The sequence below is a fragment of the Lissotriton helveticus genome, chromosome 7 (genome assembly GCF_964261635.1).
Source record: "Lissotriton helveticus chromosome 7, aLisHel1.1, whole genome shotgun sequence".
Taxonomy (NCBI): Eukaryota; Metazoa; Chordata; class Amphibia; order Caudata; family Salamandridae; genus Lissotriton; species Lissotriton helveticus.
In genome coordinates, this window is record NC_136068.1 from 815,759,521 (window position 1) to 815,783,231 (window position 23,711).

General features: G+C 47.6%; 1 protein-coding gene across 1 annotated transcript in view; it reads left to right on the forward strand.

Annotated features, from left to right (window-relative positions):
• The first annotated feature begins 17,572 nt into the window (after positions 1–17,572).
• The window catches only part of LOC144769233 (small COPII coat GTPase SAR1B-like), a 382,034-nt gene continuing 375,895 nt past the window's right edge, over positions 17,573–23,711 (forward strand). The window contains exon 1 of the mRNA XM_078653274.1: positions 17,573–17,787. The gene's annotated coding sequence lies outside the window, so the exon portion shown is untranslated. The remainder of the gene's footprint in view (positions 17,788–23,711) is intronic.

A 23,711-nucleotide genomic window follows, 5' to 3' on the forward strand; every position in this document is an offset into this window, starting at 1 on the left:
GAGCCAGCTTGGTGATCAGTGGCCATTGACCCCTTTTCCCATACCAATACTGCAATGGGTTCTGATCAATGAAGACCTCTGATGGGTCATCCAGATAGGCCTGCACCATCCACTCAAGGTCATCCAGGGGTGCTCTACTTTGCGTACCATCTGTGACCTTTGCATTTGGTAGAGGAGCTACGGCCACCTGTCTTTGGGCCCATCTTCTTCAGATGTCAGAACAGCAGGACGCAGTTGCACGATTTGCAGAGATGTCTGTGGCCACCACACATGACGTCATGTGACGTTGTGCCCACACCGCAGCAGTACTTCTTCCTGGCACTACAACAAGTGATGATGAGGAGGATGATTCCTGGTTGTCAGTCTTTGTGCACCTAAAGCAAAGGAAGCCAGAGGAATATCAGTTAAATAAATGTTGCACATGTCGTGCTTCAATTAATATTTGCAACTAGGCATTTATTATTATTAACACAACACACCCAAAAATGGAAAGACCCGAAATAAAAATTGCAATTCTAATCCAAAATGGATGTTTAAATTAATAGAAGAGAGAGAGACCACACAGAGAGAGTTGTCTCATGCACCACTGAGTATTCCTGGGCATAATGGATGAAAGTAAGATAGACTGGGAGCAGGCCTATGGCACAAAGCACACTGCCTGGCTTCAAAATGGCCCCTAGACCCCCACCCACATGGCCAGGTCCTGGACCAGGCCTCAAAAATGGCCCTCACCCACATGGCCAGGCCATGGACCAGGCCCCAACAACACCCAAAAAATCAAAATACACACAAAAAGCACCCCAATCCAATGGCATCCATGCCCTAAATTATGTTTAAAATCAAGAGAACACACAGAAAGATTTGGCCCATGCACCACTGACTACCCCTGGGCATAATGGATGAAAGCAAGGCAGACTGGTTGCAGGCCTATGGCACAAACACATTGCCTGGCTTCAAAATGGCCCCTAGACCCCCACCCACATGGCCAGGCCCTGGACCAGGCCTCAAAATGGCCTCCACCCACATGGCCAGGCCTCAAAATGGCCCCTACCCACATGGCCAGGCCCTGGACCAGGCCCAACAACACCCAAAAAATCGAAATACACACAAAAATCACCCCAATCCAATGGCATCCATGCCCTAAATGATGTTTAAAGTCAAGAGAACACACAGAAAGACTTGGCCCATGCACCACTGACTACCCCTGGGCATAATGGATGAAAGCAAGGCAGACTGGGTGCAGGCCTATGGCACAAAGCACACTGCCTGGCTTCAAAATGGCCCCTAGACCCCCCCCCCAAATGGCCAGGCCCTGGAACAGGCCTCAAAATGCCCCCCACCCACATGGCCAGGCCCTGGACCAGGCCTCAAAATGGCCCCAACCCACATGGCCAGGCCCTTGGCCAGGCCCCAACAACACCCAAAAAATCGAAATACACACAAGAATCGCCCCAATCTAATGGCATCCATGCCCTAAATGATGTTTAAAATCAAGAGAACACACAGAAAGACTTGGCCCATGCACCACTGACTACCCCTGGGCATAATGGATGAAAGCAAGGCAGACTGGTTGCAGGCCTATGGCACAAACACATTGCCTGGCTTCAAAATGGCCCCTAGACCCCCACCCACATGGCCAGGCCCTGGACCAGGCCTCAAAATGGCCTCCACCCACATGGCCAGGCCTCAAAATGGCCCCTACCCACATGGCCAGGCCCTGGACCAGGCCCAACAACACCCAAAAAATCGAAATACACACAAAAATCACCCCAATCCAATGGCATCCATGCCCTAAATGATGTTTAAAGTCAAGAGAACACACAGAAAGACTTGGCCCATGCACCACTGACTACCCCTGGGCATAATGGATGAAAGCAAGGCAGACTGGGTGCAGGCCTATGGCACAAAGCACACTGCCTGGCTTCAAAATGGCCCCTAGACCCCCCCCCCCCCCCACATGGCCAGGCCTTGGACCAGGCCTCAAAATGCCCCCCACCCACATGGCCAGGCCCTGGATCAGGCCCCACCAACACCCAAAAAATCGAAATACAGACAAAAAAATCACCTCAATCCAATGGGACAAAAAATCACCCCAATGCAATGGCATCCATGCCCTGAATGATGTTTAAATTCAAGAGAACACACAGAAAGACTTGGCCCATGCACCACTGACTACCCCTGGGCATAATGGATGAAAGCAAGGCAGACTGGGTGCAGACCTATGGCAGAAAGCACACTGCCTGGCTTCAAAATGGCCCCTAGACCCCCACCCACATGGCCAGGCCCTGGACAAGGCCTCAAAATGGCCCCCACCCACATGGCCAGGCCCTGGACCAGGCCCCAACAACACCCAAAAAATCAAAATACACACAAAAAATCACCCCAATCCAATGGCATCCATGCCCTAAATGATGTTTAAAATCAAGGGAACACACAGAAAGACTTGGCCCATCCACCACTGACTACTCCTGGGCATAATGGATGAAAGCAAGGCAGACTGGTTGCAGGCCTATGGCGCAAAGCACACTGCCTGGCTTCAAAATGGCCCCTAGACCCCCACCCACATGGCCAGGCCCTGGACCAGGCCTCAAAATGGCCCCAACCCACATGGCCAGGCCCTGGACCAGGCCCCAACAACACCCAAAAAATCGAAATACACACAAGAATCACCCCAATCTAATGGCATCCATGCCATAAATGATGTTTAAAATCAAGGGAACACACAGAAAGAATTGGCCCATCCACCACTGACTACCCCTGGGCATAATGGATGAAAGCAAGGCAGACTGGGTGCAGGGCTATGGCAGAAAGCACACTGCCTGGCTTCAAAATGGCCCCTAGACCCCCACCCACATGGCCAGGCCCTGGACCAGGCCCCAACAACACCCAAAAAATCAAAATACACACAAAAAATCACCCCAATCCAATGGCATCCATGCCCTAAATGATGTTTAAAATCAAGAGAACACACAGAAAGACTTGGCCCATCCACCACTGACTACTCCTGGGCATAATGGATGAAAGCACGGCAGACTGGTTGCAGGACTATGGCGCAAAGCACACTGCCTGGCTTCAAAATGGCCCCTAGACCCCCACCCACATGGCCAGGCCCTGGACCAGGCCTCAAAATGGCCCCAACCCACATGGCCAGGCCCTGGGCCAGGCCCCAACAACACCCAAAAAATCGAAATACACACAAGAATCGCCCCAATCTAATGGCATCCATGCCCTAAATGATGTTTAAAATCAAGAGAACACACAGAAAGACTTGGCCCATGCACCACTGACTACCCCTGGGCATAATGGATGAAAGCAAGGCAGACTGGGTGCAGGCCTATGGCACAAAGCACACTGCCTGGCTTCAAAATGGCCCCTAGACCCCCACCCCCAAATGGCCAGGCCCTGGAACAGGCCTCAAAATGCCCCCCAACCACATGGCCAGGCCCTGGACCAGGCCCCAACAACACCCAAAAAATCGAAATACACACAAAAAAATCACCCCAGTCCAATGGGACAAAAAATCACCCCAATCCAATGGCATCCATGCCCTAAATGATGTTTAAATTCAAGAGAACACACAGAAAGACTTGGCCCATGCACCACTGACTACCCCTGGGCATAATGGATGAAAGCAAGGCAGGCTGGGTGCAGGCCTATGGCAGAAAGCACACTGCCTGGCTTCAAAATGGCCCCTAGACCCCCACCCACATGGCCAGGCCCTGGACCAAGCCTCAAAATGACCCCCACCCACATGGCCAGGCCCTGGACCAGGCCCCAACAACACCCAAAAAATCGTAATACACACACAAATCACCCTAATCCAATGGCATCCATGCCCTAAATTATGTTTAAAATCAAGAGAAAACACAGAAAGACTTGACCCATGCACCACTGACTACCCCTGGGCATAATGGATGAAAGCAAGGCAGGCTGGGTGCAGGCCTATGGCACAAAGCACACTGCCTGGCTTCAAAAGGGCCCCTAGACCCCCACCCACATGGCCAGGCCCTGGACCAGGCCCCAACAACACCCCAAAAATCGAAATACACACAAAAAATCACCCCAATCCAATGGGACAAAAAATCACCCCAATCCAATGGCATCCATGGCCTAAATGATGTTTAAATTCAAGAGAACACACAGAAAGACTTGGCCCATGCACCACTGACTACCCCTGGGCATAATGGATAAAAGCAAGGTAGACTGGGTGCAGGCCTATGGCAGAAAGCACACTGCCTGGCTTCAAAATGGCCCCTAGACCCCCACCCACATGGCCAGGCCCTGGACCAGGCCTCAAAATGGCCCCCACCCACATGGCCAGGCCCTGGATCAGGCCCCAACAACACCCAAAAAAATCGAAATCCACACAAAAAAATCACCCCAATCCAATGGCATCCATGCCCTAAATGATGTTTAAATTCAAGAGATCACACAGAAAGACATGGCCCATGCACCACTGACTACTCCTGGGCCTACTGGCTAGTGTTGCTTTAACACGCACCCCAAAATGACAAAAACATCCACATAGATATAATAACAGTGAGCTATTCAATTCCATGCCATCCATGCCGTAAATGATACTTAAGTTCAACAAAACTCACAGAAACAGTTGTATTATGCACCCATGACTAACTCTGGGCCTACTAGATACTGTGGCTACCCACAATATATTTTAATTATTTTTTTAAAAGTTGTGAAAAAGTTTATATATTGTAGTTGCAGCAACTGCAATGCCCCAAACAAACAACACCAACTTACTTGTAAAATCTCAACTCAAAAAGTGATCCAAACAAAAAGTCCTCAAATACAAATATCCAGCAGCAGCCACAAAGAGTAATCCTTCCAGCTCCAGATCCAAATGAAAAGTGACCAGGACATGGACAAAGCACTGGGAGGAGCCTGCTGAACAGGAACAGGAAGTTGGAGACTCTAGGGCACTTCTTTCCTCCCAACCCGCCAAAATTGCACTCCTTGCACAAAAAAGTACAGCCAAATGTCAATCTGAGGAGTTATTCTGATCAAAATCATCAATTTCAGAAGGTTTATGCTTCCAGCGATAGATTTCTTGTGCAGAATTGCAATTTTTGCTATTTTGGGAAAGCGAGAAGTTCAAATCTCCCGCCGGAAGTCAGCTGTGCAGCGCATCTACGTGTTCGCAATTGTTTACTCTCGCGATGCGTGATCGCGGGCCCTTATGACGTATTCGCGTTCTGAGCGTCTCGCAGTGCAAGATGGCGGGGCGTTATGACATACTCGCGTCCGAAAAGTCTTGCGCGATCACGCAATGACATACTCGCGGTTGAAAAGTCTTGCGTGATCACGCAGCAAGATCAAAAATGGCGCAGCGCACGCAAACCGGAAGGAAAACAACTCGGCGAACTCAGAATCACGGTAAGTCAATGCCGCGCGCGTGAGATTGTATTTTTGAAGCACGACCAAGCAAAAAAAAATCCGCCAACTCGCAAATTGCGAATTCTTTGACAATTTCGCGCGATTCGCGGACCGCGAAATTGCCAAAAATTCACAAACTCCGCGAGCGGAACGGATTTTCAGCTCATGCTTAATTATATGGCATTCCTAAAGCTGTGGTGTACACAATCAGTGTCTCAGCTTCAGGAAAGCTTTCATGCATTCATTATCCCAGGGCACTGAACCAGTTATGGTGCTATGTCAGTCTCTGCAATGGCTTAGCTTAGGAATAATTGGGAATCCATTGATGACAGTACCCCATCATTCCCAAGAACACTCTTAATCTCACTGTGTATGGCGTGAACTCCTTCTAAGAATTGCAGAGATGCACTCTTTGGACTCCATATTCCTTTCTGAACCTGATATCCCAAATAAGTAACTTTTGTCTGATAGTACTTTAATTTTGTTGTTGAGACTTTATTCAGCCTGTGCAATGCAATTGTGTCCAATTTACAAGCCTAATTTGTTTTTGTAGCCATCATAAGATCATCAATAAATTGTACCAGGACTGACTCACAGGGTGATCTCGGTGCCCTAAATCTTTCTTGAGAACTTGTGTAAAGATTGATGGGGATTTGGTGTACCCTTTTGGCAATCTTTCCTACCCCAGTACTTTTTTTATATTGAAAGCAAAAAAGATACCTACTATTCTGACAAAGTGGAATATAAACGTATACGGAATCAGTTACTGTGAACCATTCTGCATCTACTGGAATTTGAAACAATATCACAGAAGGATTTGGGACAACTGGAAAACATAGAACCCTCGGGGACCGAATTATGCGGGTTTAACATCGACATTCCATTTTCTGTTTCTTAGGGAGGAAGGTTGTGAGACTTTAAATGTACACACATTTCCTACGGTTATTATACGCTATAACTTCCAGGTGAAAGTGTCTCTTTCTACAAATTTACTAAGATTGGATAATCCTGAAATGTCATCCTTTCATTGTGGCACAGACTTCTATGTGGCAACCCTAAAATGTACCAGGGTGCACTTGGATTCTCTTGGCATTGCCTTTGTAGCAGGGCCGGCGCTAGGCATATATCATTGATTGACCTTAAATCCTGTACTTTCTTCCAATTCCCATTGCTTTTGTTTATACTTATGATAGGGTTGTTACACTGGCCCCCCATAACTAACCTTAGGACACCTTGCTGCACCCTCTTCTCAATCACTTGGGTAATCCATTCCTCAAGTTAATGAGAAAGTATATACTGTGATATACATAGATTGACTGCTTTCTGTTTTAATGTGTCCTGTACAGGCTTAGCACTTTTATTAAGCCCAGTGTCTTTACCTGGCAACTGCAAATCTACCCTTTTCACAGTCTGTACTAAATCTAGAGGTATGTCCCCTTGTGTGAGAACTGGAAAATCATTGAAATTCCCTGACTTATTTAAATTAAAATTCAATATGTCATTTGTGTGAATGTAGACACCATCAGGTGTAAAGTAAATTACAGTATTAAATTTACAAAGTACATTTCCCCCAGTAGGTTCACATGACTTTTTCACTAATAATAAAGTCATGATTATCTGTAACTGAGCCTAACTCCTAACTTCACTGGAACAGAAACGGATATTTTATGAACCATTTGTATTTTTTGCAATGCCTACAGATTGTATTTCTAGGTTGGGAACTTCAACTGTAGTACGGATAGCACCAGTATCAAATAGGAAGGACACCTTCCACACATGGCCCAGTCTGGTCCACCTCGAGAATTGCACTATGCATGCAGTACTCCTCCACTCTCAGGCACCATCATTGTGTCTGACTAGGACCTAGGTCCTTGTGGTCGTGCCTGGGTAGCTTCAAGCTTTGTAAAGGAAAAACGAATCAATGAATCTCTTTGCACCTGTACATTCTGAAGAAATTGTATTGCATTATTATATAACTGCTGCAGTAAGGGTGGTGCTGAAGGCAAAGCTCAATAGAGTTGCCTTGCCATTTTGTGACATCAGACATGCATTTCATTGTCAGGTTGCTGCACCTGCATTCTCACGCTAGAATATCTTTTCCAATATCTACCTTTACCACATATGTGACACACTCTAGGCTACATTGTCCCATTGTTATCATTATTATTGAAGCATCTACCTCTACTTAAACCTTGACCTCTTCCTCCATCTCTTGGAGACCAGGAACTTGAACACCTTAAGATAACATAGCAAGGGATGTCAACGTATTCCTCTGGCATAATAACACTTGACCTCCTTGTTGGAAAAACTCAGTCCATGCCACCATCATCTTATCCCTTGATAACTTCTTTTTTTGGATCAGTACTAATTATGCAAGCCTCAGCAAGCCGTGCAAATCCACAGCTAGTTGCCTACAACACAGGGGGCCAGCAGTGTCCAGTAAATATACGAGTCGCAGCTTACTGAGCTGTCCTTCTACAACCCTGAGTCCAGCAGCGCTACTGAGGCAAAATTTACCGTAATAAACACAATGAAACTCCAACAAACCTTCCCCCCCGGGCCCCCCCCCCCATTTTCCATCAGAAGATACAGTTAAGTGGTCTAAGGTAGAAACGTGTTGGGCCACTGTTGAATGATAGACTTAGATTGAGGCATAATTCTTCGTAGGCGATGTTATGGGGAGGAACCAGAGAAATTCATTAAATTTGAATGAGAGTATGCGAAGGAATAGTGTCCACAAATCGGCATAGGAGTCGCACTTTTGGTCAACAGTTAGAGACAGTTTTTCTATACCCAGCACGAACCATACTTTGTGTAGCCAAGCGGTGTAATCAGGAATCCTCTCGGTGCCCCTGAGGGCTAGAAGGGGGGCTTGGGGGAGGGAGCCGACCGCCGGGAGGTCTCCTCCCCCGGGCGGTTTGGGAGGGCTGCGAGGGGTTTGCATTAAGAAGTTGCCAGAAGGTTCCAGATTTGGGCTGGTCTAGTAGGACCAGCATAGCCCAATTATAAATCCCCCAATCACTGCCTACCAGCCACCATTTTAGGTTTGGTGACCTGGTGGCTAGGAGGGCTTGTAGCTTTTTTGTCTGTTAGCTTTTTATAGAGAATATTGTCAGGTATTTCGGTAATTTTAGCTATCCTTGTATCGTTTACTTTGGCGCTTTAATTCCGAGATGGAAGACTACCGCGTTTTGGAGGCCATGCGACTGCTGTCGGAAGCAGGTCGCATGGACTTGTTGGTGGGAGGGGGGCCGGCGCGCCCCCAGCGCCAGGCCTCCGCCGGAGTGTCCGCTGCAGTAATGGCTTGTTCTTCGCCTAAAAAGAGGCGTTCTGGCCAGGTAAGTGAAAGGGGCCGGTCCCGTTCGAGGAAACCGGCCCCTTCCTTGCAGGCGCTTGTGGCGGCGGGGGAGGGGGGAGCGCCGGTGGATTTCAGCGCGCCTGGGATTGTTTATATGGAAGCGCGTTCGGCTCCGTTTGTTATCCCGCAGTGTCAGGTGGGGGCGGGTGGTTCTCCGGCGGAGGTGCATAGCTCTCCCAGGCATCCGGGTCAAGCGCCTGACGCGCGTTCGTTTTCTTCAGCGGGGCGGGTGGGTCGAGGCTTGGACGCTGAAGCGCCCGCGTCGGCTGCCATGGTAAAGGCCAAGCGGGGGAGGGGGGGGCGGAGAGGGAGTAAGAAGCGCTCCGCTTCTGACCCAGTAGGGGAGCGCCGAGTAGAGCCTGAGCTTGTGGTATCTGCGCGAGGGAAGCGCAGGGGTTCTATACAGTTGGAAGTGTGTCATGGGGCCTCTCAGCAGCACAATATGCCGGACTTGAATGTTGAACAGAGTTTTGTGGCAGAGACACATATTAATGTTGTTCCAGGCGCTAGAATGTTGCTAACACCTTCAAACCTTGCTGTATCAGGGATAGATGTGGCTGATGTTAGGGCTCCTAGCCAGCTTGTTACAGGTGGGTTGGGAAGACAGGTTGGTATGGAGCCTCATCCTGGCCAGGTTGTTTTTGCACAGGATGTTGGTACTGTTTATGGGGATGTGGACAGTAATGTGGGCAGCCCGTTATTATTCTCTACCCCTGGTTCTTATGTGGGTGCTGCTTTGTCTGTTGGAGGGGGTTCCAGAGGAGAGGGTGAGTGGGCCCAGATGGGTGAAAGTAGTTCTATGGCTGGTGAGGTTTTGGGCCAGGACTCTGTGAGGTCAGGGGCTGTTGTGTTTCCTGGTTTTCAGGAGGGGAGTGTCCGTTTGCGGAGGGATGACAGGAGATTGTTACAGGGGGATCATGGAGCCTTTCATGGTGAGAGTCGGGGGTCTGCACCTGCGCATGGCCCAGGGTTGGGGGGATTGGGTAGGGCTGTAGTGGATGATTTTGTGGGGTTGGTTCACCCTGGTGTGAGGTTTGCAGGGGCTGTGGGTTTCTCAAATACGTTGTTGGAGCGTGAGGGGATTTCCAGGCAGGTGAGTGGAGGGCCTGTCCATGGGGATGCTAGAGGTCCTTATCTCATGTTCGGTTCTCCTGGATGGGAGCATTTCGGGACGGCAGGTTTGGCGCAGCGTGGTTTTCACAAGGATATTGAGGGCCACGCGAGGGGTGTGGGGGTCCCTCTGCAGGCCTCTTCTTCAGCGGCAGCGGGCGCTAACTTGGATGAGAGTGATGAGGAGGAGATGATAGGCGACTCTCCGGTTAGGGGAGTGCCATTGAAGGGTTGCATTAGGGGACGTTCTTTGGAGAGGTGTCAGGGGTCGTTTGTTGACGCTAATTTACGGAGGTCAAGGTCTGTTTCGAGTGTTGCATTTAGGGACCCTAGCACACCAGTCCAAACTTTTTCTTTTCAGGATAGGAATAGGGGCGGCGATCCAGACTTGGCAGGGCGCGGTCCAGTCCACTTTCGCCAAGGGGAAGCGACGAGAATGCCTAGCGCGGCCCTCTCTGTTCCACCGAGGGATCCCGCCGCGGCCAGCACACGAGGGTCTGGCGTGACCCCGCTGGCCCCAACGAGTAGCAGGTATAGGTGGCAGGCCTTGCCGGCGGCTATGGAGCTGCAGAGTCAACATGCGGGGAGGTACAGGCGCGTACAGCCTGCTCCCCCTCATGGAGTTACAAAATCTTTGAAATGTAAAGTTATTGATACCGGGTTGGGTAAGACCCGTGGTGATTTGTTGCATACCAGTGTGGATTCAGTGGTGTTGGACTACGATGAAGAGAGTCCTGAAGAAGGTGAATTGCGGGATACGGAAGGGGGGGTGCCCTCTCATGCTTCTCATAGTGTTTTACAGGCTCCAGTGGTTCAGAGTACAGTGCAAGGGAGAAGAGAGCACGGCCCATCGGATAGGGCGCCTCGCAGACCGGATGCATTGATCTCGGCGCCACGGGCGGAGCCATCGAGAGTGGTCTCTCTGTTGCCAGGTGAGCAATCAGCCACACAGGCCAAACCTATGATGGTGTCTGTGGGTACTGGTGGTGACACAGAAATAGATATTGGTGCTAGCCGTTTGGTCAAAGGTCGATACGTACAAGACACTGCAGTTGGTACAGATGATGTGGTAGAAGTTACGAATAAAGTTGAAAGTGGTGTTATGGCTGGTGCTTCCAGCAAAGTTAAAGAGCCAGTGGCCAGTAAGGAGTTAAAGATCAAAAAATTACCTTATATGGGAGTTACGAAACCTTTAGGTGCTCATTTAATGTTAAGCACCAAGGAACGCATTTGGAATGGTGAGTATGTGGAGCTCCTTAAGCTACTGCACCGGGAAGTCCGGTCTAAAGAGGGATCTAAAGAGGAGGAATTTGAACTGGCTAAACGCCCTAGAGTGCCCTTGAATATCGAAAACTGGACAGCGGCATTCTTGATTTATGCCAGTGTATATTGCGAAAAGTTCCCTGAGCGCAGCGTGTCCCTTTTTAAATACATGGACGTCATTCGTAAGGCACAGATCACCGGGGGTGGTTTTGCTTGGTCGCAATATGATGAGGAATTTAGGGCCAGGATGGCTTGGGATCCTGAGGCTAAGTGGGGGGAGCTGGATAATGACTTGTGGCAACATACAATGGGGTCAGCGTCAGGGGGGAAAACCATTTTCACGGCCAGTGGTTTGCCATTAGTTTACCGGCCCTTTCAGGGGAAGCCCACCCGGGGAGGGGTGGGGGTCAATGCAACCATGCACTCGGGGTCTGGTTTCTGTTGGGAATTTAACAGGGGCTCCTGCACCAGAGAGTATTGTAAATTTAAACATGAATGCTCAGGTTGTGGTAGGAAACATCCGTTGTCCAAATGTTGGGACAACCAACCCTCTGAGAGCCCCAAAGGGAAGCAAACGGGTTCAGGACCTTCAAGTACGACCTCGCAGTTTTCAGGGGGAAGGGGATACAGAAGTGCTAAGGGTGCTGGGTCCAAGGGCTCGTACACCAGTTAAGTTAGAGAGGCTACACATTGCTTTACATGGTTACGAAGACGAGTCAGCAAAACTTACACTATTGGAAGGTTTTCAGTTTGGTTTCCGGCTAGGTTACCTAGGCTCTCGGGAACGGAGGTGGTCTGCCAATTTAAAATCAGCTTCTGAACATGCCACAGTGGTACAAGACAAACTTAATAAAGAGGTACATGAAGGGAGGATGGCTGGCCCGTTTCATGATTGGCCGATCCTTAACTTGATTGTTTCACCAATTGGAGTTGTCCCGAAGAAGGAGCCGGGACAGTTTAGATTGATTCAACACTTGTCATGGCCTGAAGGGTCGTCTGTTAATGATTTTATTGACCCAGAGGCAGTATCTGTCTCTTACTCTTCGGTTGACGTGGCCATGTCACTGGTTGTGACCGCGGGCGCAGCCGCTGAGATGGCTAGGTGTGACATCAAGTCTGCTTTCCGGCTGTTGCCTGTCCACCCGGACGATTGGAGCCTTTTAGGTATACAATTCGCTGGTAAATGGTACGTGGACAAGGCTCTGCCGATGGGCTGCTCCATATCATGTGCTTTGTTTGAGTGTTTTAGTACTTTTTTGCAATGGTACTTTTCCCATCAGTCCGGTCATTCACTTGTAACACACTATCTCGATGATTTTTTCTTTGTCGGATCCCCGGGCTCCGCGGAGTGCCAGAAAGCTCTGGACACATTCCATGGGCTCATGGAGGATCTGGGAGTCCCTTTGGCTCCCGAGAAAACAATGGGCCCTGCCACTGTCCTCTCCTTTTTGGGTATTGAAATAGATTCGGTGGTTATGTCAGCTCGCCTGCCCGAGGACAAAAGGGTCAACATGGTTGAATTACTGGATGTGATGTTGGCAAAGAGGAAATGTGTTGGTGAAAGAGATTCAAGTGCTTTTGGGCCATTTGAATTTTGCCTGCAGAGTAGTGAGAGCGGGCAGGACCTTTTGTAGAAGACTGGGCAGGGCTTTGGCAGGTCATCAATTGCCTCACCATCGTGTTCGTCTGTCTGCTGGGGTTAAGGAGGATTTGAGAATGTGGAAGTTTTTCCTGAATTCCTTCAATGGTGTTCCCTTGGTCAGAGATGTTGACTTTCAGTGGGATGTACAAATGTTTTCGGATGCTGCTGGCAGTGATGGTTTTGGGCTCTTTTGGAATGGCAAATGGTGTGCAGAACGTTGGCCTGATGAATGGTTGAATGGTGGTCGTAGCATCACTTTCCTGGAACTGTTCCCTTTATTGGTCGCCTTGACCCTGTGGGGGGAGGAATTGGCACACAAGAAAGTGCTGTTTCGTGTGGATAACATGGCTGTTGTGGAGATAGTGAATCGCCAATCGGCCAGGGACGAACAAGTGTTGAAACTTATGAGAGTTTTCGTTCTGGGTTGTTTGAAACACGATATTCATTTTCGTGCCTTACACATTCCTGGCGTGGACAATGACATTGCGGAAGCTCTGTCTCGTTCACAGTGGGGGAGATTCCGTGGACTGGCAAGGGACGCAGACAGATCCCCGACTCCGATGCCGAGTCATCTGTGGCACGTCGGCGAGGTCGGGTCATACAATTGGTGGTAGGTTCTTTGTCTGTGTCTACGCGTTCTGCGTATTCCCTGGCGTGGAAGGAATTCCTGGAATCTGGTGCTGTCAGAAGGGAGGATCTGTCGCGTCGGTCAGAGGATGTTGTTAATTTCATACTGGACCTCATGGATAAGGGTTTAACCAAAGTAACCATTGCTGGGAAACGCTTTCATGGGGAAGTTGTTGTGGGGCTATCCTCCATCAGCGGGGGAAATTGGTAGGAGGATGCTGGAGGGTTGGGCCAGGGAGCAAGGGCACGTTGGTAGATCCAGAGCCCCCCTATCTTGGCAAGTTCTTGCCAGACTAATCACAGTTCTGCCTTTAGTTTGTTCCAATGATTTTGAGGCATGTGTTTTTTCAATGCTGATGGCGTTCATGTTTTTTGGAGCCTTCAGAGTATCGGAGTTGCTGGGGTCGAAATATAAGTGTGGATTGTTTTGGAAGGATGTTTTTTGTTATGATGAGGGAGTTCACGTCTGGTTGGCCAGTTCTAAAACTGATCAGACGGGTAAGGGGAAAGGTGTGTGGTTACAGGCACGTGCTCCGAAGCTTACTTGCCCTCTAATGCTGGCGCGGCGCTGGCGTTCATTATGTGGGGGTGGTGATGAGGTCCTTGTTTTCCGACATATCAATGGCACCCCTGTAACAACTTATCAATTGCGAATGGTTTTGCGCAAAGCTCTACAGCACATAGGTCTTGATGGCAATCTCTATGGTACTCACTCTTTCCGAATAGGTGCAGCCACTGAGGCTTTTAACAGAGGTTGGTCCGAGAGGGATATTATGCGATTGGGGCGCTGGTCTTCCAACTGTTTCCAGCGCTATGTGAGGAGCTCTGCTGAAGAGGCGCATGCGTCGTCCTCCTTCACATGATTCTAACTCTTTTTTCTTTTTCAGGATCCGTTGCTGGGCCTCGCTCCTCGGTGGTAACGGTCTGGATAGTGGGGCATTCCTTTGTCAAGTGGGCCAGAGTCCAGGCAGCGAAGAGTTATTTTGGAGATCTACTTGGTTTCAATGATCGAATGTTTAACGTGATCTGGAAGGGTAAAGGCGGGATGCTCTGGAGAGAGTTAATCCCTTGTTTGAACAACAACATGGTGGGCGGTTTATGCCCAGATATTTTAGTTATTCATTTGGGAGAAAATGACCTATGTGCTACGAAAGGTGTAGTTTTGCTACGAGCTATGAAACGGGATTTAGGCCTCATTAAGGACCTGTGGGCTGGGTGCCATGTTTTTTGGACAGAGTTGATACCTCGTAGGATATGGAGAGGAGCTGTGAACCCCAGGGCTGTCGACCGGGCTAGGAGGAAAGTTAATTCAGAGGTGTCTCGTTGCTGTAGGAGCCTTGGTTTCAGCAGGATTTCACACAGGGACATTAAGTTTGAGTCTGTTGAGTTTTTTAGGGATGATGGAGTTCATTTGTCCCGTGTGGGCATGGATCTTTACTTATTGGAGCTCCGTGAGGTATTAGCCTGGGCATTGGCTATGCAGCGTTGATTTTCTCGTTTCTCTTTCGCTTCGCGGTTGGGGGGGCAGAAAGGGAGGCGTGTCTTCCCCGCCTACCTTTCTGGGTGGCGGTGTTTTTGTGTATCATTACGGTTTTAGGCAGATTGCTGGTTGAGTATTAGTTCGAGTATTTCTTTGACAAGTGCTGGGGTATGTTGGTCATGGTTTGACCGTTCAGTTTTGTGAGGGGGGTATCTGCAGGAGTGCAGGGTCAGGCAGGGTTTATGGGTATGGAGGACCTGACCGTTGTTATTGCAATTGTGGTTTGACGAATAAAGTTTTAACGATGACGTATGTTTGATCAATGACGAAATGTTTTATTGATGAAGTAATGTTTTATTGATGACGTAATGTTATAATGCTGTTATATTGTTTATTGATGTATTGTTGGGAGGGGGAGGGCTCAAATGTTTTAGGGGTGGGGGAGGGTTCAGGGGGGCTGTGTTTGTAGTTATTTATTTATTTAGTGAGGTTTAGTTTTGTAAGGCGTTGCCAAGGTTGGTATTTGTAATGTGCACCTGTGTCTTAATAAAGCGGCCTTTTACACACACAAACAACTTTTGGTCTACTTTTCTCCCACCCCTCGCCCTCCCTCCCAAGGGGGGCTTGGGGGAGGGAGCCGACCGCCGGGAGGTCTCCTCCCCCGGGCGGTTTGGGAGGGCTGCGAGGGGTTTGCATTAAGAAGTTGCCAGAAGGTTCCAGATTTGGGCTGGTCTAGTAGGACCAGCATAGCCCAATTATAAATCCCCCAATCACTGCCTACCAGCCACCATTTTAGGTTTGGTGACCTGGTGGCTAGGAGGGCTTGTAGCTTTTTTGTCCCTCCCTCCCTCCCCCTTTTTTTTGCATTAATGTTCTTTTTTCCCCTCGCTTCTCAGTTTTTTCACATTTTTGGTGTCTTTTGTTCCAATTTTCTTTTTCAAGAGAAGGCTGTTTTGTGGGTCACCGGTGTGCAGGGGGTTTTTTGCTTGTATTTGTATTCGTCGCTAGACACAGGTGCTGTGCGGTGTTTTTGTGTATCATTACGGTTTTAGGCAGATTGCTGGTTGAGTATTAGTTCGAGTATTTCTTTGACAAGTGCTGGGGTATGTTGGTCATGGTTTGACCGTTCAGTTTTGTGAGGGGGGTATCTGCAGGAGTGCAGGGTCAGGCAGGGTTTATGGGTATGGAGGACCTGACCGTTGTTATTGCAATTGTGGTTTGACGAATAAAGTTTTAACGATGACGTATGTTTGATCAATGACGAAATGTTTTATTGATGAAGTAATGTTTTATTGATGACGTAATGTTATAATGCTGTTATATTGTTTATTGATGTATTGTTGGGAGGGGGAGGGCTCAAATGTTTTAGGGGTGGGGGAGGGTTCGGGGGGGCTGTGTTTGTAGTTATTTATTTATTTAGTGAGGTTTAGTTTTGTAAGGCGTTGCCAAGGTTGGTATTTGTAATGTGCACCTGTGTCTTAATAAAGCGGCCTTTTACACACACAAACAACTTTTGGTCTACTTTTCTCCCACCCCTCGCCCTCCCTCCCAATCACCTGATGAGCCTCCCCTAATGCCAGTGCCATATCTTCCCGCGGGGTGAGCGAAGCGGGTATGTCAGAGGGAAGTCCCAAAATGGTGTATACTGGGAATCTTGGAATAGAGGTCTCTACGGCTTGGCCTGTGTCATTAAGTGGGGGGACAGGAACGTTGCTCCACCTTCTAATACCATAGAAGGTGGAGCAACGTTCCTGTCCCCCCACAGCCCCTCCAGCACTCTTTTGAACATTCAGGGTTTCGGTCCGGAGCTGTGCTGGAGTCAGGCTCCAATAGGACACGATCGTGTATGCCGTCTCATGAGCTGTATGCCGGACTCTGTAGTAGATATCTTTCTAGTCGGATGACACCCCCCCCACACACGATCCCCCGATATTTTAATTCAAGAACGAGAGATGAGGGTAGTGCATATTGCTGCTCAGTAATGAGTTTTCACTTTACCCATGCTATTCTTAAAGGGAAGGAATGAGAATGTTACAGCGAACTGAGCATTTCATTTTAAGCAGAGAACGCGATTTATAGCATCAAACCTAGGTTTGTAGCTAATAACATATGAAGTTGTTTGCAGTACTATTATGTGGAATGGCCCTCGCTCAGAATCTGGGTGATTTATTAGGGCTAATAAAAAAGTAGGAAATAAAGTCGTTGCAACGACCCTGGGTTACTTGTGAATGATGGTCATGGTTACGGTGTATCTGTTTCTTCCTGTACCTTTAATACACTCACAATATCAAAATGATGATCATGAAGGAGAGGGTTCATGATCATGCCCCCCGCCCCCGCCCCCCTACTCCCAGCCAAGACATGCACCAAAACAAAACAAAACAAAAGGCATTACCGGCGACTTACTTGCGCTTTATTTTCTTCCACTAAAACACAGCACTGTTTGTCACTGTACCCAAGCAGTACTGAAAGGACCAGTCTTGACCACAGCCTAGCGCCCACCCTGAGACTGATTAAACACCCATACTCCCCCCTCCAGAGAGACCCGCCACAAGGCTGACGGCCTCTGTCCCAGACCGCGCGCGCAGGCCCATGTGTGTACAAATGCCTCCTGCCACGTTGTGATCAGCTGTTCCCTCCGTTCACTTCTACAGTGTAAGCACGCCGCTCTGTCATGACTCGGCACAAGGGGGCGGGGAATGGTTTCCCTGCGACACCGAGCCGGAAACATCTGATCTGGGTACTAGCTGGCTGGGAGCTCACGCGCACCTGCTGCTCCTCGCTCTGAAGGCTCATCACAGCAGCCGTGGACTCCGGGCGAGCGCGAGGCGGCAGAGGGGCCGGCGGCAGCTGCGGAGCGCGCGCTCACGACTCCTCTCATTGGCGGGCTGTCACTGGAGCCGCAAGGGCAAGCTGGTAAGAGACTGCAGCGCCGCCGGTGCAAAGAGAGGGCATGCGGCGTGCTCGCCGCTTCAAGCACGTAGGTGTCTTTGGGCTCGTATGATACCAGGTATTCATTCCCGTGTCTCTAACACTGGCTCAAAGGAAGCTGTGGCTCTGTCGCTAAGTTTGACCCTGAGTTCTATTCTCAGCTGGCACACGTGACTACATCGTGTGGTCCTAGGGAAATCACTTTTTCCTCCTATTGTCCTAATTTGGTAATGTCTAGGACATCTAGCAATATACTAAACGTAGTCTATAAAAAAAACTGCAGTTCCACTTAACCTCGAAGCGCCTCAAGGCATTGCTTTGTAGTGTTGCGCTGTACAAAACTCGGAGCTCACTTCATAGTTCTGACCAGGGATCTAGAAAGGTCTTTCTCTTTCTTAGATTACATCACCACTGGTGATTCAGCAGCCTACTAGTTGGTGATTCTTATTGCCGGGCTACACAGAGGGCAGTGCGCACCTCCCTTTGTAGGATGGGTTACTTGGCAGGTAACTGGGCAATTCTCCGAATCTCCGCTCCCGCAGGTCTGTGTTTTAGTTTCTATGCTGCTCCCAGCCCGGGAGGTTTGTGCGTGCAGCTCTTTTTACAGCAGGTGCCTTTGGTTAAACAAGTTTGACAAGTACCGCATTCTCGTTCTCCATTCTTCTAAGCGCCTAGAGGCGATTTATTTGGATCTATTGAATGCGTATAGAAACATCACCATAGCAAGTTTCACAAGTCTGCTTGTGATAAAGAACCTCCAAATTAGGGGAGATGGAGGAAAAGAGCACAGTACTGCCCAAAGTTCCACGAAGAGGGGCATTTTATCCCGGGGACCGAATTATGCGGGTTTAACATCGACATTCCATTTTCTGTCTCTTAGGGAGGAAGGTTGTGACACTGTAAATGTACACACATTTCCTACGGGTATTTTACGCTATAACTTCTAGGTGAAAGTGTCTCTTTCTACAAATTTACTAAGATTGGATAATCCTGAAATGTCAATGTCATCCTTTCATTGTGGCACAGACTTCTATGTGGCAACCCTAAAATGTACCAGGGTGCTCTTGGATTCCCCTGGCATTGCCTTTGTAGTACACTCCACCGTTCTGCTTTCACAAGGTACTAACATTAGCGAAGGCGGGAGCCGGTTGAGGGGAGGGGGGGGGGGGGGGCTGATTTCGATGGGACACGGTCCTGTATTTCACAATCCCTGTGTTGTTGTATCTTTGGTCCACGGGTTTCTGCTTCTGCCTCATTGATCCTGTATTTGACTTTGTTCTGCTGTCTGCAGGGCGTCCCCTCATGGCCCACGTCTATATCTCCCGGGTTCTGCTGGCACCTCTCCCTGGGTGCAGAGTATCTATCAAGAGTCCAAAGGGTAGCTCCTAGGTTCAGTTTTTTTTCTTTTTGCTTTGGCACTTGTAGCGCTGGATTTTTAATCAGTGCATGCATACAAATGCTGAATTGGGGCAGTTTTCCACACATCACATTTCAAACTCCCATTTCTTAAGCCCATTATAACGACGGAAAAACGAAACTGCAGGTGCACGAATTGCAAAGTGCTGTCTGCTAAATTGTCACAACTAACTGAAGGTGTCACAGGTGACATGGTGCCATTTGGCACTGCAGATGCGTGTGCCAGGCCCAGGGTGATTATGATTTGCCAGGCAGGCCGTTAGCCCGTTCGTTTCTGTATCTAGTTATAAAGCATGCTTTACACCTCTGCGGTTCTTTTTAGGATTATCTGTTTTTCATTAGGCGAACATCGCCTCATTCGATCACTAAAATAAAAGGGGCCATCATTAGTGTATTAGAAAGCTAAATAAAAAAGAGTCCCATTTTTGCAAATTGGGGCAGTTTGGAACTTGTTAGGACATGCTGTATAAGTGTTTTGAAAGGTATGGCAGACCGCATCGATTTGAGCTGCCGACAGGCAATGTTTGTTTTCACGTCAGGGTAAACAACTGTAAAAAAAGACGGCCAAGCAGACCATAAAACAGGTCCAAAAACAGGAAACAAACGGCCCATGTACTGACCTTTCTGACCAGCCCTTCGGACACTGCCTGATTGACATATAGGCCAGCCCGACCCCGGCGCCATGCCATTATTGACCTCGGTGAAACCGCACCTCAGTCTCCCTCCGATAGCCTGCTTTTACTTCTCTGGTATGTGCTGTTCACGCCTTCACCCTCCTCCTCGGAGCCCTGGCGGGCCGAGGTTTAATCCGTCTTTGTGAACGAAGTGGATGCGGTTACACAACCGACGTGCCTTTTGGCACACTAGTTCCAACTCATGACGCACTTTTTAAATAACCAGCCCCTTATGAACTCTGTACCATTCTCTGCCAATATTAACATAATGTAACGTGTATTTGCAAAGCGCACGTTCAACCTGAAGGACCTCCTGGCGCTGAATCAAATACTGTTTATTGATACCCAACTCAAAGGTACTCATTTTATCGACCTCAGAAGGATGAAAGGCTGAGTGGACCCCTGGGATTTGTACCTGTGACCACGAGGATCCATTATTCCACTAAGCCACCAGACCCGCTTTGATGTCATTTTGACATACAAGATGGGCCTCGACTCTATGCAAAATACAAAGGCTTCTTAAGACAGACAAATACACCTAATCACACTATCCTATCGAAAACATAATTCACCAACGGATAATTTAGTCTTTTCCTTAACACCGTCCCTTCTGGAGTAAAACACAATGTTGCTCTCGGCAGAAAGCAAGTCTCCATGTGCACTCTTTTTCTATTAAAAAGTATCTCATGTGGGTTTTAGAGCCAGTCTTCAGTTTTAGGTTTGTCCTGCGCCGAAGCTTTTAGCCTGTAGAAGCACTGCAGAAACAGCCCTGCAGAGCAGCAGTCACAATTAGATGTGCATAATATCATTATTTCACTATGGAACACGTATGATTTATGATGTCAAACCTTAGAAAGATAAATAAAACAGGATATTTCTTTCTGTCAGTGCCCTTTTGAAAGAATAGTGCCAGATGTGTAACACACCACAAATTCTGTTGGCGCAAATAATGGAACGTACCATTTTTATGACAAAAGAAGGAATCATTATTTCCACGCTTTTTAAATTACGTTGAAATGGCTAAGGATTTAAAAAAATTATTTTGCAGACAAAAAGCAACATTTGAGCACATTAATAATGCCTGGGTAAAGATTTCACCCCATTGGCAGGAGCTTAAAACAGGAATATGGCAATCAATAACTGAAAGGTAACCAGTTAACGTTTGTTGAGTGCTTGCTGCTGCATTACACCACAAGTACACCTTTTTTGTTAATAATCAATATGTATGTATTGGGGTTGGAGGAGTGACCATCTCTTGCCCCACGCAGTTGGCTGTATGGTGTACCATTCTGACTCCTTTGGAGTGCTTCCTTGCAGTGAGTGAGATGCATTGTTTTCAGCAGCTGACAGGAACTCTTTTGTAAATTGCGATGCCATCTTAGAATATAGACTTTTTCCACTAAAAACAACACATTATAATTGAAACTTAATGCTTACTTTACATATGATATACATAATTGCAGTATACTTGCTAAGTTTTATTTTGAAGGCAGATCATCTTTTTGTGGGCAAAACTTTTGCATAAAAAAGACATGGTTTTCTTTAAAAATAAGACTTGAACTGCATTTGCTTACCTTTCTCTATCTTATTTAAATCAGGCTTTTTTTTTACCTTACTCATTTTACTTTGAATTTAAACATTTGTTTTTTTAATTCTATTTCTGTTGGTCTGATTGATCCAAATGCACTGACTTGTGCCAAGGAAAGAGTATAGTGGCTGACGGGTTGCGTGCTGTTGAATGTTGTGCAGCCAATATTTGTGCAAAGGATACATTCACCTCAATAGACCATATCCCTACTGCTATGATCATAATCACAGCATATAGTGTAAGTGGTGACCACCTCTTCATCCAGAAGAGGTGATGTCATGCACACCGTAATGTGGGAGATGTAGTTGCTTATCCTTTTCTGTGATTGCTGTCACATACCCTAAAGGACTACATCTGCCAGGTACCATTCCACTTAATAATTGTTGCCAGTATTTTGTGTGTCACTTTTCTCACACTTGGTGTGCAGCAGCTTTGCCTGGAGAAGATGTGTGGATATTTTTACTCCTGCAATCTGGCATTGGAAACGGCCTTTACAACTTGTGTAGAGCCACGCGTGCCATTTCCCCACTAGCGGAACCACACTTGCATTAACCACACATAGGCCTCAACCACGCATATGCGTATTTAAGGCAGTGTGCAGTCTAGATGCGGGTATGGGCGGGCACAAGAAGAGGAAGGATCAGACGTGGACGTGGTGTGGTAAGTGGGGCTTGGGCAAGGTTTTGAGGGGTTGGGAGAGTTCGTTTGTAAGGGTTGTAGTTTTTAGGACTTAGGGTTGGGGTAGTTTTTAGGACTCTGTGGGTCTGGGTTGTTTTCAGGGGTTGGGTTTGTTTTCCTGGCTCGGGGTGTCGGAGTTGTTTTGGGAGCTCGGGGGTGTTGGGGTTGTTTTTAGGGCTGGGGGGTCAGGGGTGGTTTTTAGGGTTCAAGGCAGGAGGGCTTGAGTGTGATATTTTCCCACATATCCTTTTGCCAATGCCTTTACCACGAAATTGCTTGGCAAAGGCATGCGTGGCAAAGGAATGCGTTATTCAGACACATTCGTTGTTTGGCAGCGTTATAGAGGCATTCGTGGTTCAACCATGTTTGCCTCTGTCATACAACCATCCGGCACCTTTTGGCGCAAGCAGCTTAGTTTCAATTCTCCTCTTCTTTCCTCTTCCCCTTTTGGGGTCTCGGCTGTCAATTCCTGGTACATTCTAATAACGGAATTACTTTTTTTGCAATAGCACTAATAAAATGTGCACAACTTTTGATGCTCCTACCACCTAGAATATAGGTTTTTTTAATGACACACATACTGTTTTTCCTTCTCCTGTATTCACACTTGTGGTCTGCATTGCAGAGTGCCTCTAGCATATTACGTGACAAATGAATGCTTCTCAGTTTACTACTCCATATAGTAAATTAAAAATCTTCTGGGAATGAGATAAATACATTCATGCCATTTTTACAGTGTTGAATCCTAAATTAAGCTAGTGCAGTGTGATCGGTGGGTGATGAGAGTCGCCTCTAGCTTTATACACAAGATGTTCCTCCAAGGCGGACTTTACCAGCAGGTTTCTACACACCAGTGATCCCAACACTTTGCCTCATTTAGTAGACTGCAAACCTCAGTTGGTAAACTCCCTATGTCACAGTGAGGCACGCATAAACATTTCCAATAGTAAATCACACCACGTTCAAGTAAAATACTTACATTCTGGTAAAAAATGTAAGCCACGAAAAGGAAGTAACACCACTAGTTTAGTCATTTGAGCATTTGTCAACAGTTCACTTACATTCACAATTTAGCAGCAGTACAGACAGTTGCATTTTATCGAAGACTGAAGCTTGGTGACCCTCGTGTGTGCTTTAAAAAAATAACCTTTTGTGTGTTGTTAATATAGGCATCTACATAGGTCAGAACAAGTCTTGGCAAAGCCGATAAGTTGGCTGTTATATGGTTATGCATGTAAATGGCATTTGCTGAAGCCTGTATTAGCATGCGTACGCTCATTAAAGCGTGAACTATTATCGTTGACACTAATTGTTGTAAGTTTTGACCTTCTTGACCTGGAAATATTACTTGTTGGACTCTGCAACGAAAACAACAAATGTTGGCAAGTGGGGGCAAATAACTGTCTGATTGTTAGTTTTTTATTTTTATTTAATCGGATAATCAGATGTAGTAACTAGAATTTTACTATTGTTGAATTATATTATGTTCTTAATTTTTCATGTAAGGTTTTAATTAACTAAGGCATGAGATAAATACATTGAAAAATGTAACA